Source organism: Marmota marmota, unplaced genomic scaffold (assembly GCF_001458135.2).
Source record: "Marmota marmota marmota unplaced genomic scaffold, marMar, whole genome shotgun sequence".
NCBI classification, from domain to species: domain Eukaryota; kingdom Metazoa; phylum Chordata; class Mammalia; order Rodentia; family Sciuridae; genus Marmota; species Marmota marmota.
The window spans coordinates 24,738,299-24,752,394 of NW_026000019.1; the positions used below are offsets into that span (position 1 = coordinate 24,738,299).

Here is a 14,096-nt window from a genome sequence, read left to right on the forward strand (position 1 = left end):
CCCTCCCCCCTCCTCTTCTCCTCCCCTCCTCCCCTCCTAGGGTGGTTCAAGGCCCAGCTAGTTAATGGGAACTTCTCTCCCCTCCCCTCCCTCCCCCACTGCCCCTTGGCGGCTGGGTCCGCATTTGATTCCTGTCTGTCACTGAGTGATGAGGACAAAGGGTGAGGAGTCAGGAAAAGGTCTGCGCCACTTTGTTCAGAGTCTGGATTCGAACTTTGGATGAACCCTTCACGGGGAGGGGGCTGGGGGAGGAGAGGAGAGGCCAGCAGGAGAAACCCCGCCACTCTGGCGGCTCCAGCCTCCAAAGAGATCCTCCTTGGACAACAGAAAGGAAAAGGGGTTGGAGGTGGAAACAGCCTCCTGGGGCCCTGAGGACAAGGAAGGGTGGTCTGAGGTGGGGGTAAGGACTGAGCCAGGGAAGCAGAAGGCCAGCAGTGCTCCCTGCAAGCCGCGACCCAGGCGCGGGCTGCCAGCCGAGGGAGCGCTGTTCTGCTTCTCCCCCCCCAGCCTGTCTGTCTCTGTCTGTCTGTCTCTCTCCCCACCACCTCTTATTTATTTCTAAAGCAAAGGAATTCCTAATAAAGCTAAAGTGGGCTGGTAGAGAGCTCTGGGAAAGAAAAGAATGAGGGGTTAGAAGAGACGGGTCAAACAGCTTTCTGAAAGTCCAGGATCGGATCGTGTGTGTGCGTGTGTGTGTGTAAAATGTTAGTGCACTTTACCACACGCTTCAAAGCCAACGATGCTCAGTGCGGGGTGTGCAGGGCGTGTGCACGTGATGTGCCAGTGGGCAGCATCTCCTGTGTGGCCCTTGCCTAGAACCCTAATCCGGAGCTTTTAGAAAGCACCATCGACACGGCTGAGACCCTGCAGAGGCCAGTCCTCCTGTGTGCTCACAGACTCCAGCCAGGCCTCCTTCGCCCCCACTTACTGGTGATCCTTCGATCACACTGCCTCTCACTGGCCGGCCAGGCTTCCATTCTGTGAACCGCTGACCACATCTGGACTGAGGATTTCTGGCTCCCAGTGATGGGCATGATGGCTTCATTCAGTCACTTTGTGTCTGCATGCAAGAATGCCCTTTGGGGCGGGCCTCTGTCCTTTGGTCTTTGCCTCAGACTCGATATTTCAATTCCAAAACATGAGGTGCTCATCCCAGCAGGGAAGAGAGGGGACCAGCATCCCTGAACCCCGGGGCTCTTCCCCCTGCTCCTGCATAGGAAGTGGGCTCAGGGGACTGGGTGGAGGGAAGTGGGGCTGTGCTTGAGACATCTGGCACCTGCTGCTCTACTCCCCGGGAACATCCCCTGGTGCAGTGTGTGCTTGGCCCCTGGGGCAGTATGTGCCCAGGGCTACTGCAGATGAGAGCTCTGTGGCTCAGCTCCCTCCTCGTGAAAAGCTATGTGAAGAAGAGAGGTTGGAGCTGGGATTTGGAAGCAAACCTATGTGTTTAAAGCCTCTCATTCTGTATCCTCTGACTAGAGAACAACTCAACACTTTGAACATGTATGCATGATGTCTCTGCTCTAAGAAATCCAACATACAAAGATCAACAGCTAACAACAGAAAACGCAGATAAAATGCTGGGCGAGGAAGGACTCGCATTACCAAAAGGGCTCTCCGCCCCACAAAAGGAGTGTTAGGAGCCACCAGTAAGAGCCCAGGAGCACCAACCTCCCAGCCCCTGCATGTAAAGGTGAGCCCAGCCTCCCGTGTCAGGGTCTCCAGGTCCCTATCTCCCGACACCCTTCCCTGAAGCTCAGGCGCCCACTCACACCAAGCCCCCATGCTGGAGGAACAAAAGCCAAGACAGTACAGCACCTTACCTGAGGACCCACAGCAGTGGCCGCCCACAGCCCCGGGGGGAAGCAGAGGATGGGAAATGGGGACACACACCAGCACAGGCTGCAGTCCTGCACCCCAAGCACGCGTACTCCGATCTCCTCATGCACCCCGTCACCCTCTCCATTCACCACTCAGCCCTGTGAAACTGGGCAGGGAGCTGACATTCAAGTTTCCTTCTCTGTACGAAGTCCTGGTGGACTTTGGCTGCTGCTCCCTGTGGATGGTAGTCTCTGTTTCTAAGCTCCCTCTGTGGATAATGGTCTTGTCATCTGCTCACTCTCAATCACACCTCCCTGCAACTCTTGTGGGATCTCTTGCTCCCTACCCACTGCATGCCCCACTGATTCTGTGTTCAACAAGATTTCTAAATCCATGCCATGTTCTAAATCAGCCTTCCACGTGCCTGCCAATCTGTAGCTTCTTGCTCTTGCTTCGGTTTTATAAGCAGCTGTGACAGCACAGTGCAGGAAGGAAATCTTGGAGTGGCATAGAGCTTCACAGTCTACCAGCAAGGCTCACACACTCTGCAGATCCATAATGCCCCTGGAGAAATAGTACAGTCAGCACCACTGGACATGAGAGGTGCCGTCCTGAGCCAGCACCCTGGCCACTGCTCAGCTCCAAGATAGACCTGTGTCATCATGGTGCTCAAAGAGGGCTTGGATGCTTCCATTCTGCCTTGGAGATGAATAGGGGACATGTGCATTAATTGAGCACCATCATGAGCCAAGCTCTGTGTTCCATGCTTGCTTTTGCAGCAGGGAAATGTCAACATTCCCCTCTGAGCAGCCTCCTTGAGGACATCAATGAAACACCTATGTGTGCGCTCTACAGACAGCACATGTCTATTCTTTTCACTCTGACTTCCCTGAACACATCAGATGAATAACTCCACCAATATAAGCCCCTAGAAACAAGAGGTCATATGCTTAGAGGTGGCTGTTGGGTACATTTTCCTATTTGGTCTGACATCCAGATTTGCCAGCAGGACTATAAGAGTCATCATCTATATTTATGGTTCTTTCAAATGTACTAAAAAAACGCTCTGAATTCCAAGGCTGGGAGTAGAGCACGTCTTTCCCATGCACCTCCGAGTTGGGCTGGCAGCCTCCCAGGTTGCCTCTCTCTCTCTTCCTTAGTACCCCTGGAAAAAGCCATTTGTTGGACATGTGAATAAATGAATGAATACCTATAAGCAGTACTTATTTAAGGGATGTTTTAACAAAGAGGTGAAATTATATATTGCAAAATATGTTGCTTCATAAGGGGGAGTGGGAAGAAAAAAGTCTACAAACCAAACAATCAAGTTTCCTAGGTAGATACATATTGTTACAAAGACTTCTCTGGCTAGATATGTGGCCAGATATATATGGTTACAAAAGCTTCTTTGGCTAGTTATACATTGTTGCAAACGCTTCCCAGCTAGGTATAATATACACTGCTATAAAAGCTTCCTAGCTAGATATACATTGTTACAAAGGCTCCTCCGGCTAAATCCAGGGCTACATACACCAGCTATCAGGAGGCCCAGCTCAGCGTAAAAGCCCTGGGCATGCAGAGGAGCCCAGAGGAGGAATGTGAAAGGGGCCCAAAAAAGGAGTCACTTCTAGTGGCCTCCAAACCAAGCCAGAGGAACCCATCAAGACATGTGGGCCCCATGCCTGACCGCCTTCCTCAGGCCTGTGGTGCGATCCCTTCCCTCGGACCATCCCCAGGAGAAAGCTGAACAGCAAAGCCACTAAGGCCAACGGAGCTACCTAGCACTCCCTGCTTAGCGGTATCAGACGGTGCTGTGACTGGGCAAGGGCTCCCAGGGAATGACCCTGAGGGCCACAGCCAAGTGTGAGAGATCGCAGACTCCAGCCAGAAATTGCCACTGGATGGCGGGGTGACAACCCTTCCTTCTCCTCCCCAGGGGCTCAGGGGAGGGGCAGCCTCTGCTAGAGCCACCAGCTAATGCTCCCTTGAAGCTCTACCCCCTCAGCCTCCTGAGAAGCCAGTACCCTGAGTCCCCACTGGGAGCCTCTGGGCCGTGTGTGTAGTGGGTGGTGGTGGTATTGGAAGGAAGAGTCCTTTCTGACATTTCGGTGGACCTGACGTGAGGCCCACAGCCTAGACGCAGCGTAATCAGACAGAAAGCTATTTTAGCTCCTGGAAGAGGGAGACCCCAAAGGCCTCACAGAAGAGGAAGCAGGACAATCTGTGGTGGGATCAAGGAAGGTGCTGGCTGAGCCAGGGTCCCTCGATGCCAGAGAGGCAGCTGCACCCCCCACCTCCACTGTCCCTGGAGGCCTGGAATCTCTGTCCTCTCTCCATACCCCGCCCCCGCCTCCTCCAGCCTCTACTGTCTCCTCCCCAAAGCCCCCTCACCCTGCCTCATCCTGGATCACAATGCAGAACACAGAGGAGCCAGTCAAGAGCTTCACAGCTGGTTGACCCCCACCAGAGACCCTCTCTCTGAGCCTGCACCAGGAGCGGCCCAAGAGACCGAGAGGTGTTTCCATCCTTTCTCCTCACTTTGACACATCACCCAAGAACACAGGTATACTCCACAAGCTAGCATCCCTAAAACAGGGAGTACTAATTTTGGAAATCATTTCTTAACATGCTCATAAGTAAGCCGGAGTAGATAAAGGTAAATTTTTCGCACTTGCACATGGCGGCCACCGGGAGCTACGTGTCTGTAAAGCACCACATGGGTACTGAAGGGTCAGGAGCTCACCACCTCCAGGCAGGCTCCTAGTGCGGAGGAGGCTGGGCCCACCTTGCAGGGTGCTCACTGTGGGTGAGGCACTCTGCTACCTGAGGTCACCTCCAAGGGCCCATCAGAGCACCCTGAAGCTCCATCTTTCCCCTGCAAAGGTGAGCAATGGAAGGACAGGTGCTCCCTGCCTTTGGCTCACCATCTACACTGAGTGACATGAGGGAGTGAAGGGAAGACAGAGGAGAAGGGAAAACTGGTGGGCGAGCTCACCACTGGGATGGAGCCGGGCGAGGTCATGCATGTCCCAGGGACTGCCCCTCAGGTCTTGGGATCAGGTTTCCCTGTAGCTCAGCTCCAGGATCGCAGTGGTGCCCACAGCCCTGGCTACCTGACAGAAACCACAGCCTCTCCCAGCCCAGGCTGCCAGGCCAGGTCTGGACTGGAGGAGGGACCACCTCTCTCTCCAAGGACTTGGGGACTAGAGAAGGGAGGGTTAATCAGCTCCTAAGACAGAGGGTGTGGAAGGGCGGCAAGTCCACAGGACCAGGGCTGTCTCCACCCTCAGGGCTCCCCTGCCCTCCTGGCTGAAGGTGCTGTCTTAGATAGCCTTTCACCACTGTGATGAAGGCACCCCACCGGAACAACTGTAGAGGAGGAAAAGTTTATGAGGGGCCTCAGTTTCAGAGGTCTCAATCCAGACAGTAGACTCCATTCCTTGGGCTCGAGGTGAATGAAGCAGGACATCTTGTCAGAAGAGTGTGGCAGAGGGAAGCAGCTCCCACATGATCAGGAAGCACAGAGAGAATTCACTCTCCAGATAGAAATGTGCACCCCAAAGCCACGCCCCCAGGGCCTGCCTCCTCCACCACACCCCACCTGCCTCCAGGTACCAAGTAATCCCAGCAGGTGATAATGCACTGAGTGGGTTAAGGCTCACGTAAACCTGTCATTTCTCCTTTGAACCTCTTGCATTGCCCCACATGTGAGCTTTGGAGGGATACCTCACATCCACACCATAACAGGCACCAATCCCTAGACTCCAGAAGGAGAAGCTAACTGCACTGAGAGTGTCCTGAGAGCCACCGCGCACCGAGAGTATACCTCGCACACTGTCTCACAGAAGACAAGTTGAGTTTCCACTAGGGAGCCCTTATCAAGCCAGAGTCCAGTGTGCCTGGCACTGTGAGCTTACTCCCAGCTGACCCCAAGTTCCTCTGGAAGTCTGAGCCAAGAGTAGTGAATGCTCAATAACCATTAATACACGCCCCCTTTTGGCTAAACATAAGAAAGTGTTTCATTCAAAACTATTAATTGAACAACTGCTGTGTGCCAGGCACACAAATCCTGATCACTATTTTCAAGAAATTCATAGTCTTATGAAGGAACTGGATCATTAGACAATGATTACAGTGAAGTGTGATGAGTGCCAGAGATTTCGTAAAAAGAGTTACGGCAAAATACACTGATGTGTGTCCCATATTCTTGGGGACAATGTCCACTATATCATTTAACATTTTCTCATTAGAAATTATGGCGGGAAAATTTGCATGTGGCTTCATACCAAGGGGTAAAAATCTGCTTTCCCTTAAACAACTGATACATTTGCAATCCCAAATGCTTTGAAATTTAAAACTGGTCCTGTTTCTTCTTTTGCTTTTGCTACTAGGAAAGAGAATGAAAACTGCAGCCATCTTCTCTAGGACCTTGCTGTGTGACACTGAGTCAGGCAGCTCTTCCTTGGAGCAGGGAGCTGGGAGGCTATAGGAGGAAGGGCCTCCCTCCACCCACAGGAACGAAGGTCCCTAGTGTGCACTTTATTGTTGGTCTGAACACCCTCGTCTGTTAGGGCATCCCCTTCATTACCTGGACATTGTGTGAGCTGCTGAATTCCTCTCTGAAATCAGATGAGCAATAAATAAATAGATTAGATACATAACCAGGGCTGGGGCTGGGGCTCCGTGGTAGAGCTTGCCTGGCATGTGTGAGGCACTGGGTTCGATTCTCAGCATCCCATATAAATAAATAAAATAAAGGTCCATCTACCACTAAAAATTAAAAAATAAAAAAGATACATAGCCAGTTCTGCTTATGAGTAGAAGGAAATTTTTATCCCTAAGTATGTAGTCATCCAAGCAGTGGGAAATTCATGTGACCACAAGGAAAATGGCAGGGAGCAGGTATCATAAATACAGGGGAAACCAGAAAGAGGTGCTCCTCCAGGGTGGTGACCCGAAGGCCCATGCCCCGTCTGTCCCTCTTGTGAGATTCCCTCCCCTGCGGCCTTCCGGGGGCACTGCTTCCTGGGCAGGGAAGATGGACAGGCACACCTTGAACGGTCTTCTCTTTCCCCGCATCGCCTGGTGCCGAGAAGCAAGAGGCCCTGCAAGTGAGGCCTCACAGGTCCCCACATCACCGGGCCGCGACTGGCATCTCAGGGTGACACCACTCTTGAGGGTCCAAGCTGAGAACACTCACTTATCAAAGGACAGCTGCCCCATGCAATTGTGCATCTGGAGAAACCAGACGCCACCTGCACAGGCTGGAGGTACCCAAGGGCCCTGACTGCCTGGCCTGTGGGGAGTGGCCGAAGGAGGGCAGGACAGGGAGGGTGTGCGAGGACCAGGCTCTGCCCTGCTTTCGCTTTTTGTCAAAGCACCTGGCTTCTGAGAAGGAACCAGAAAGGGTGACGTATGTGTGGGGAGCCCAGCTCTAGACCACTTTGGAAACAGGTCAGGCTCCTCCCCAGAAGAAAGCAGGTGAACTCTGAAGAGAAATAAGCTCAGGTCAGTGAAACCCAGGACACAGGACCAAGGCAGGGTTGGGACCTTCCTCTTCTGCCTGTCTGCTGCCAAGAACAGCCACAGGATGGTAAGTTTCTTGTGAGAAATGGGGCCAGACATGAGCAGCCAAATTTGTTACCTGGACAGCAGAGGAGGATTCCACCAGGTTTTCTTGGACAAATCAGTTTGAAGTGCTGTCACCCAGTGGGAATGAATATTTTGGTAGAAAAATCTATGTGGTAAAACTTACTGAGTAAAACCAGTCCCACCTCAGCCTCTCCATTGCTGTGTGACTTGGGCATTTCATTAGCTCTGTGCATCTCAATTTCCTCATCTTAAAAGCTAGAGTAGCAGCAGTACCTCTGCATGCAGTAAGCACCTTTTGTGTGCACCAACTGTGGACAGGAGAGTTCCCAGCTTCAGTGAAGTACAGACTTCACTTCTGCTGACAGTCTCTGCTCAGCCTCCTCCGACAATCAAGAGTACTCTCCCCTTGCAGTCACTTGGAGGAGCAAGGACAAAGCAACACTCACTGTCTACACTGCCTGTTTCCTTCGCTCGCTGACAGCCAGGACAGAAAGAAGTGAGTGTGTGTTCTGAGAGCCAGAGATGCCTCCAGGGCTGGCCTGTCCCCATCAACTGGACTGAACAGCCTCCCAGACCAGTTTGATCCAAAGAGACAGGCAGGTGTTTCCTTAGCAGCAGAGGGGCTGGACAGCCTCCGTGAGAAAGCCGGAAAGCCGTCACCCAGAGTATCATAGACCTCAAGGAGACAGGCGGTCTCAAGGCACCAGGCCTTAAAGAGCATTCAGCTAACCCAGTGTCTTCCACCAGCCGGGGGAGAGGAAGAAGAAACGAGGTAGCTGTGGAAGAGAGGGTATGGATGTGAAAGATGAAGCTAACCATGAAAATTTAATTTGTTAAAATAATGACTAGAGAATGACAGATAATGCACAAATTGTCTACATGCATTTACTGAATACATAATAAACATGTGTAGGAACGGATATATAACTATATATGTGCGCCATGATAAGAGTTAATTCCAGCTGCTAGGAAGACCAGTGTTTGCCTCCCTGCTAGCAAGAACCCTGGAGCACAGAGGTAAATTCCGACCTCTCGGGCAGACACAGACCATGTAGCTTAAGCTGCCCAGGTGAGCAAATGTCACAGAATGCCTACCCAGCGCCTGGTAAATTCCAGCCGTCCCCGGAAATGCCAAGTGGTCTCAGGTCACAAGTTTGGCAAATAGCACTGGGGAGGGGGGAGACAAAGGGAATGAGGGGGGAAAGGCAGAGGGAAGTGTGGGCCACGGTGTTTAGGGAAAGGCAGGAAGGCCAAAGGGACAGCACTTTCCCCAGCTGCCAGGGTCGACCTGGAGTCCTTGCATTCAAGGAAGGACGCCTCTGCATGCACACCCAACTGAGGACTGTCCTGGTTCAGAGTGACCTTTGCAGCCACACTCCTGGCACAGCGCTCTGAGCGACGTCAGCTGGCGTGTTGGGATGACTGTAAGTGCGACTCAGGCCCCTCATTGGGCCAGAAGCTCCTGGAGCAAGGGCCCTGCTGTCTTCATAACGCTTCAGACACAGAAGTTTCATAAACATGTGCTCCAGATTTAACAATGGATAGAGCAAAACAGAATACTGATCCTTCATGCCCTCCCCAAACTCAAAACAAAGTGAAAAATTTTCTGGAGTGAAAAATCAACCTGTGAGGTCAGAGTTTTTGTTTTTGTTTTGTTTTGTTTTTTGGGGTGGTCCTGAGGGTGGAACCCAGGTCTCACCTGTGCATCTCATCTCCCCATCTTAGAATGCAGGCCGGCCTCTCCTGCCGGGCCCAGCCAGGCCTGGCATTCATCTTTGGCTCTCCACTAAGGAGGAGAAGAGTTTTCCCTACCATCTCCAGAACAAGTGAAGTTCACAAATATCTGATGAAATCTACTTAAAAAACAATCAAGCTTCCATGTCCTCTACTAAGAAGGACAGCATTCCAGAAGGGTCAACAGGTGAGAAGATTCTTTCAGCTGGATGTGGACAAGCCCATCAATTTCCATGCGTTGGCCAGAAAGAAGCCACCTGAGATGTTCTCCCCTCAGCCCAGGGAAGTCACCGGGATGTGCCAGCCTGGGACCCAGGAGGGGCAGGTAAAGAGTGGCTTCCTGTCCCTACTGTCACCAGTGCCTCTGCTACCACTGTTGCCCTTACACTTACAGTGTCTATGAGAACCAGACGCCGCAGGAGAGGCACAAACTCCTTCCCTAATACCCGCCATCCTCTCCCCAGAGATCCTGGGATGAGAAACACCCATGAGGAGACCCTCTGCTTGAGTTTATAGAGGGAACCAGTTCATAGGGTTTTCAAGTATGGAGGAAGGGCCACCTTCCTGCCTATGGCTTCCACATTTATCTAGGGAAAGTTTGGGGAGGGTCTCCTGGAAGGCCTGGTGTGTCCTTGGGAGCTACAATGGCACAACACTGGGAAGGCACAGAATCCATGGAAGAAAGCAATCCCACATCCAGAGCGCCTTTCCTAGCATAAGTTTCTAAGAAGAAAATAAAGTAATATGGCTTAGGCGGCAGCACATGCAGCCCCTTCCTGTGGGCTCCAGAAGGCGGAGGGGGAGGGGAGCGACAGCAGGGCCAACGACCAACATCGGTTCTCTATTTTCTTTAGACTGGAGAAAATCAGGCCACTTGAGGCCCCCTTTATGCGTTCCTCTAAAACAAGACAAGCCACCAAATAAAGAGACTAGGTATGTTATGTTGGAAGGCCCAAACCTTGGAGTGTTCAAGAAATCAGACCAAGCTTAACAAAAACAAACGTCAAGGCTGTTTAAAGTCCATCAAGGTTCTTGGGTTAAAGATCTCCCCGGGGCAGGATGACTGCGCTCCCTGCAAGAGCCCACGGAGCGAAAGAGGGAGGGTTTCCGCGGCAACTTGGGATTGTGTTAACCCACTTCAATACCGTAACGGGCGGGCAGCTGGAGTGTGTACCGAAAGGGGCCGACAGACAGAGGCCGACCAGGAAAGAAGCTGCAAATTAACGTGCGTGCATGTGAGCACACACTCGCCCACGTGCTCACACGCAGCTTCTGAATGTCACCTCCGTATGTAATACCAGGGCCAGGGCCGTCTGCACTCTGCCGGCGGGAAACGGGGCTCCGGGCCCAGGGCAGGACCCCTTCGGGGCGCGTCGCAGGCCCCGCTNCGCCGCTCGCCCCGCCCGCCTGCGGGGCCGGCTCAGAAGTTCGGTTCGCGATCCGGCCCGCAGACGCCCGGGACCTCGGCGCCGTCTCCTCCCGGGGCCGAGCGAACGCGCGCCCGCGCTCGGGGGTTTGTGGCGCGCGGTCGGGTTTTTCTTTCCTGGGTTTCCCCGCGTCCTCCCCAGCTGGCCTCAGGACCAAGCGGCTTAAAGCATTCCTACACGACGTGGCCACGGCGCGGCCTGCTCCGGGCCGCAGCTCTCCCCGCCGCGCCCCGCCAGGCGGTCCCCTGGAAAGGGGTGAGGGATTACAGCGCCCTGGTAGGGAGGCGCACAAAGGAAGCTGCGCGCCAGCGGCCCGTCCTTTGTTTTAAAATGTTGGTTAATGTACGCAGGGTGCGCGCCCCCAGCCTCAGCATGCAAATGTGCAGGGGGATTAGGGTCTGCAGCCCACACCCAGCAGGCCTTTCAGAACCGCGCAGGCTGCGCTCATCCAGCCTCAGAGAGGCTTTCTTTGTCAGGGACAAGGGGTAAATGCAAAGTTTTAATTCTATTAACAATGGTGATTATAAGGATTCCCTTAGGGCGACAACCCTTGAGGTCTCAAATCACCTAAAGCCCTCGGAAGGAAGGACTGGCTGCTCTCCCTCCACCCAGCCCGCACAGGCCACTGGGTAAATGTATTCCTTTGACCTACTGGCAGATTCAATCATCTCAAAGCAAGACAAATAGGTAAGTTTTTCCTCTCACTCCCTGGCCACCCTTTCTTAGAGATGCAAACACTTTCTAAATATCCTCACTTGAAGCCTCGCTGACATGTAGGTGGGAAACAAATTATTTCAGTGTTTCAGCTGAGGCAAATGGTGGCCCAGTAACGCCATGATTCCAAGGTGAAAACCAAGCCAATCTTCCTCTGTCCTGCCCTCCACCACGTGAACTCAAAGAGGCTTCTGCACTTCCTGCAGCCACAAACCCCTGTGCATCCTAAAAGGCAGTGGAAAGCAATTTCCAACAGCTTCAGAGGAGTGTGTGGAGGCACTACTTGCATTCAGACACCATCAACAAGGTGGGTTAGACTGGGACTGGCCTCAAACTGGCCTTGCAGTTGTGATGCTGAGTGTGTCAATAATGAGCATTTCTCAAATTCCACTAGGATTCTCCCTCCCTGTTTGCATTCTCTGATGGACTTGATTGATGGAAGCTTTACCATCACCACAACCAGTTTTACATGACTGTCCACAAAAAGATACCAGGATTCCTAGGCTCAGAACTGCCATAACACAAAAAGGACTTTCCTCTTATACACGCTCACCCTGCCTTCCCTCCTATGAACCCAGTCTCAGCAAGGATCATGTTGGGGCTCATGACCCAAGGAAAGGGGATCAGATTAGTGGCTCTCCGGAGTCACCCATTCTGTGGACAAGAAAACCTGAAACCAAGAGGTTAAATGGAGTTCTCAGAATAACATGCCAGCAGGGACTCGTTGGCGCTGGGCCTGGGGATGCCTGGTGTGGGACCTGCAAACTTTTGTCACACCATGGACTCTTCTATACTTTACTCTCTGTGTTTTGGCTAAAAAACCCACAGTGGCTGTTTGGCTCACGCAGCCTATTTTAGGGTGCATTCTAGATTTCATTAAGGATATAGAAACAAAGCATAAAATGAGGTTTGATGTCAAGAAAGAATGAAAAGAGAAGACATGCCCCAGACCACTGGGTCCCAGCACCCTGTGACCTTGGAGTGTGTGGGGGAGGCCCCTGCCAGGAAGAGGTGCCTGGGTGCTTGGTACTCTGGTGCTGTCCACCAGGAACCAACCACACCTGCTACAGATTTGCCAGATCAGGCTTGAGCAGGGAGCAACATGTGTCTCCCTCGGAATGCAAAACCAAGCCAAAAAAGGAAGAAAGCAAGCTCTATGACCCAACAACCCTCCTGTGGCTGTGCCGTCCAGAATGGCAGCAACCAGCACACATGGCTGCTGAGCAGCTGAAATACAACCAAAGGAAGGTGTGAAAATACAACCAAAGGAAGGTGTGCTGTAAGTGTGAACTCCCCAGGGGACTCCAAAGCCTTAGTGCAAGACAGAACGCAAAGCACCTCATTAAAAATGCTCACGATGACTGCAGGTTAAGGTACTTTAGATATATTTTGGCCAAATTAAATGCATAATTAAGATTAATTCTGTTTATTTTCAGTTTTGTTTTTGTTTGTTTGTTTATTTATTTATTTATTTATTTATTTATTTTAATAATAGGGGCTACCAGAAAATGTCAATCATTAAATTCAGAGTTACACGAGGGCTCACTGAAGTCCCAAGGACTTCTCCCAGAACTCCAGCTGGAGAGGAGGGAGTGTCGGGGACCTTTTGCTGAGCTTTGTCCAACTCTTATTTTTCTCTTCTACAGACAAGCATTTCTCATAAAAGCAGGTGAGCAAGCATTCCAGTGAGCCACGAAACTCCAGAGCAGGGCTGGTGACACATCCAACCCAAGAGACAGGCCCAAGGGCAGAGAGCAGTGGCCAAACATCTGAGCCAGGGCTTCAGAACAAGCGTGGCTGCCATTAGTTGAGCACATCTTGAACCCCGTTCTGTGCATCAGCGTCCTGTTCAGCTGGTCAAGCACCCTACCCAGCAAGAACCATGTCACTGTCTAGTGGAGGCAATGGAGCCAGTTAGGTCAGATGACAACACTGCAAGCTGAGTCCCACCACGCGTGGGACTCAGGGTCTCTCGCTCTCTCACACTAGACTGCTCCTCGGAATTCTCCATTCTTTTCTCAAAGTGTCTTCCTCTCCAGGAACCTGACACTGACATTCCAGCTTAGAGATTCATTCCTTTGACTTTACTTTTCACCTCTTTACAATGCAAATTCTTCTGAGAGAGGCTTCACATAAATCCTGACCATGCATAATTCAAATCAAAAAATGTGTTCATAATATTTTCCCCTAGAGTAAATATTGACCCAAAACACAACATAGTCCTTCACTGTATAAGAAAAGAGATGTCCTTGATTGGAGAAAGTGGGAAAAGGGAATGCTGGGAGCACTAAGACTGGCAAAGTGACCTGGGAAGACCCGTCTCACCCACTGTTCGAGCTGTGCTCATTAGGAAGAGGGGGAGGGGGAGGAGGTGGCAGGCACTGCAGACAATCTGGGAGAGGGTCTGGGTTCCTCAAAACCCAAACGTAGCATAACCATATGACACAGCAACTCCATTCCTACATCCAGAGAAAGCATGTCCACACACAAAACCAGTCTGCAAACATCCACAGCATCGTTCCCAAGGGCTTGTGCACCCATCCGCTGGTGAAGAGAGGCACAAGTGCAGTGAGCCTGCACAGTGGCGTATTATCTAGCTGTGGAAAAGGCATGAAGTGCAGCCACGTGCTGCCACACATGGATAGGCCCTGGATGGACGCTAAGCAGAACAGTCAGAGAGCCACATGTGGTATGGTTGTCCAATGGGAAATATCCAGAATAGGCAAAATCCACAGAGACAGTGCAGACACACCCTCCTCAGGAGCTCAGCAAAGGAGAACAGGCACTGACTGGTGGGGGGGGGGGGGG

The 14,096-nt window shown here is 52.0% G+C and overlaps 1 protein-coding gene and 1 long non-coding RNA gene across 4 annotated transcripts in view; one reads left to right on the forward strand and one right to left on the reverse strand.

The window, feature by feature from the left end:
• The window catches only part of Pbx1 (PBX homeobox 1), a 230,834-nt gene that overhangs the window by 206,742 nt on the left and 9,996 nt on the right, over positions 1-14,096 (reverse strand). The window contains exon 1 of one of the 3 annotated variants that reach the window (XM_048810106.1): positions 1,824-1,937. The exons of the other annotated variants lie outside the window; for them this stretch is intronic. The gene's annotated coding sequence lies outside the window, so the exon portion shown is untranslated. Of the gene's footprint in view, positions 1-1,823; positions 1,938-14,096 lie in introns of those variants that run through there. 3 annotated transcript variants of the gene reach the window in all.
• Positions 9,658-12,708, forward strand: LOC125618692. Its single transcript, XR_007350091.1, has 3 exons — positions 9,658-10,434; positions 11,114-11,595; positions 11,683-12,708. It is a non-coding gene; the product is annotated as an uncharacterized LOC125618692 (long non-coding RNA).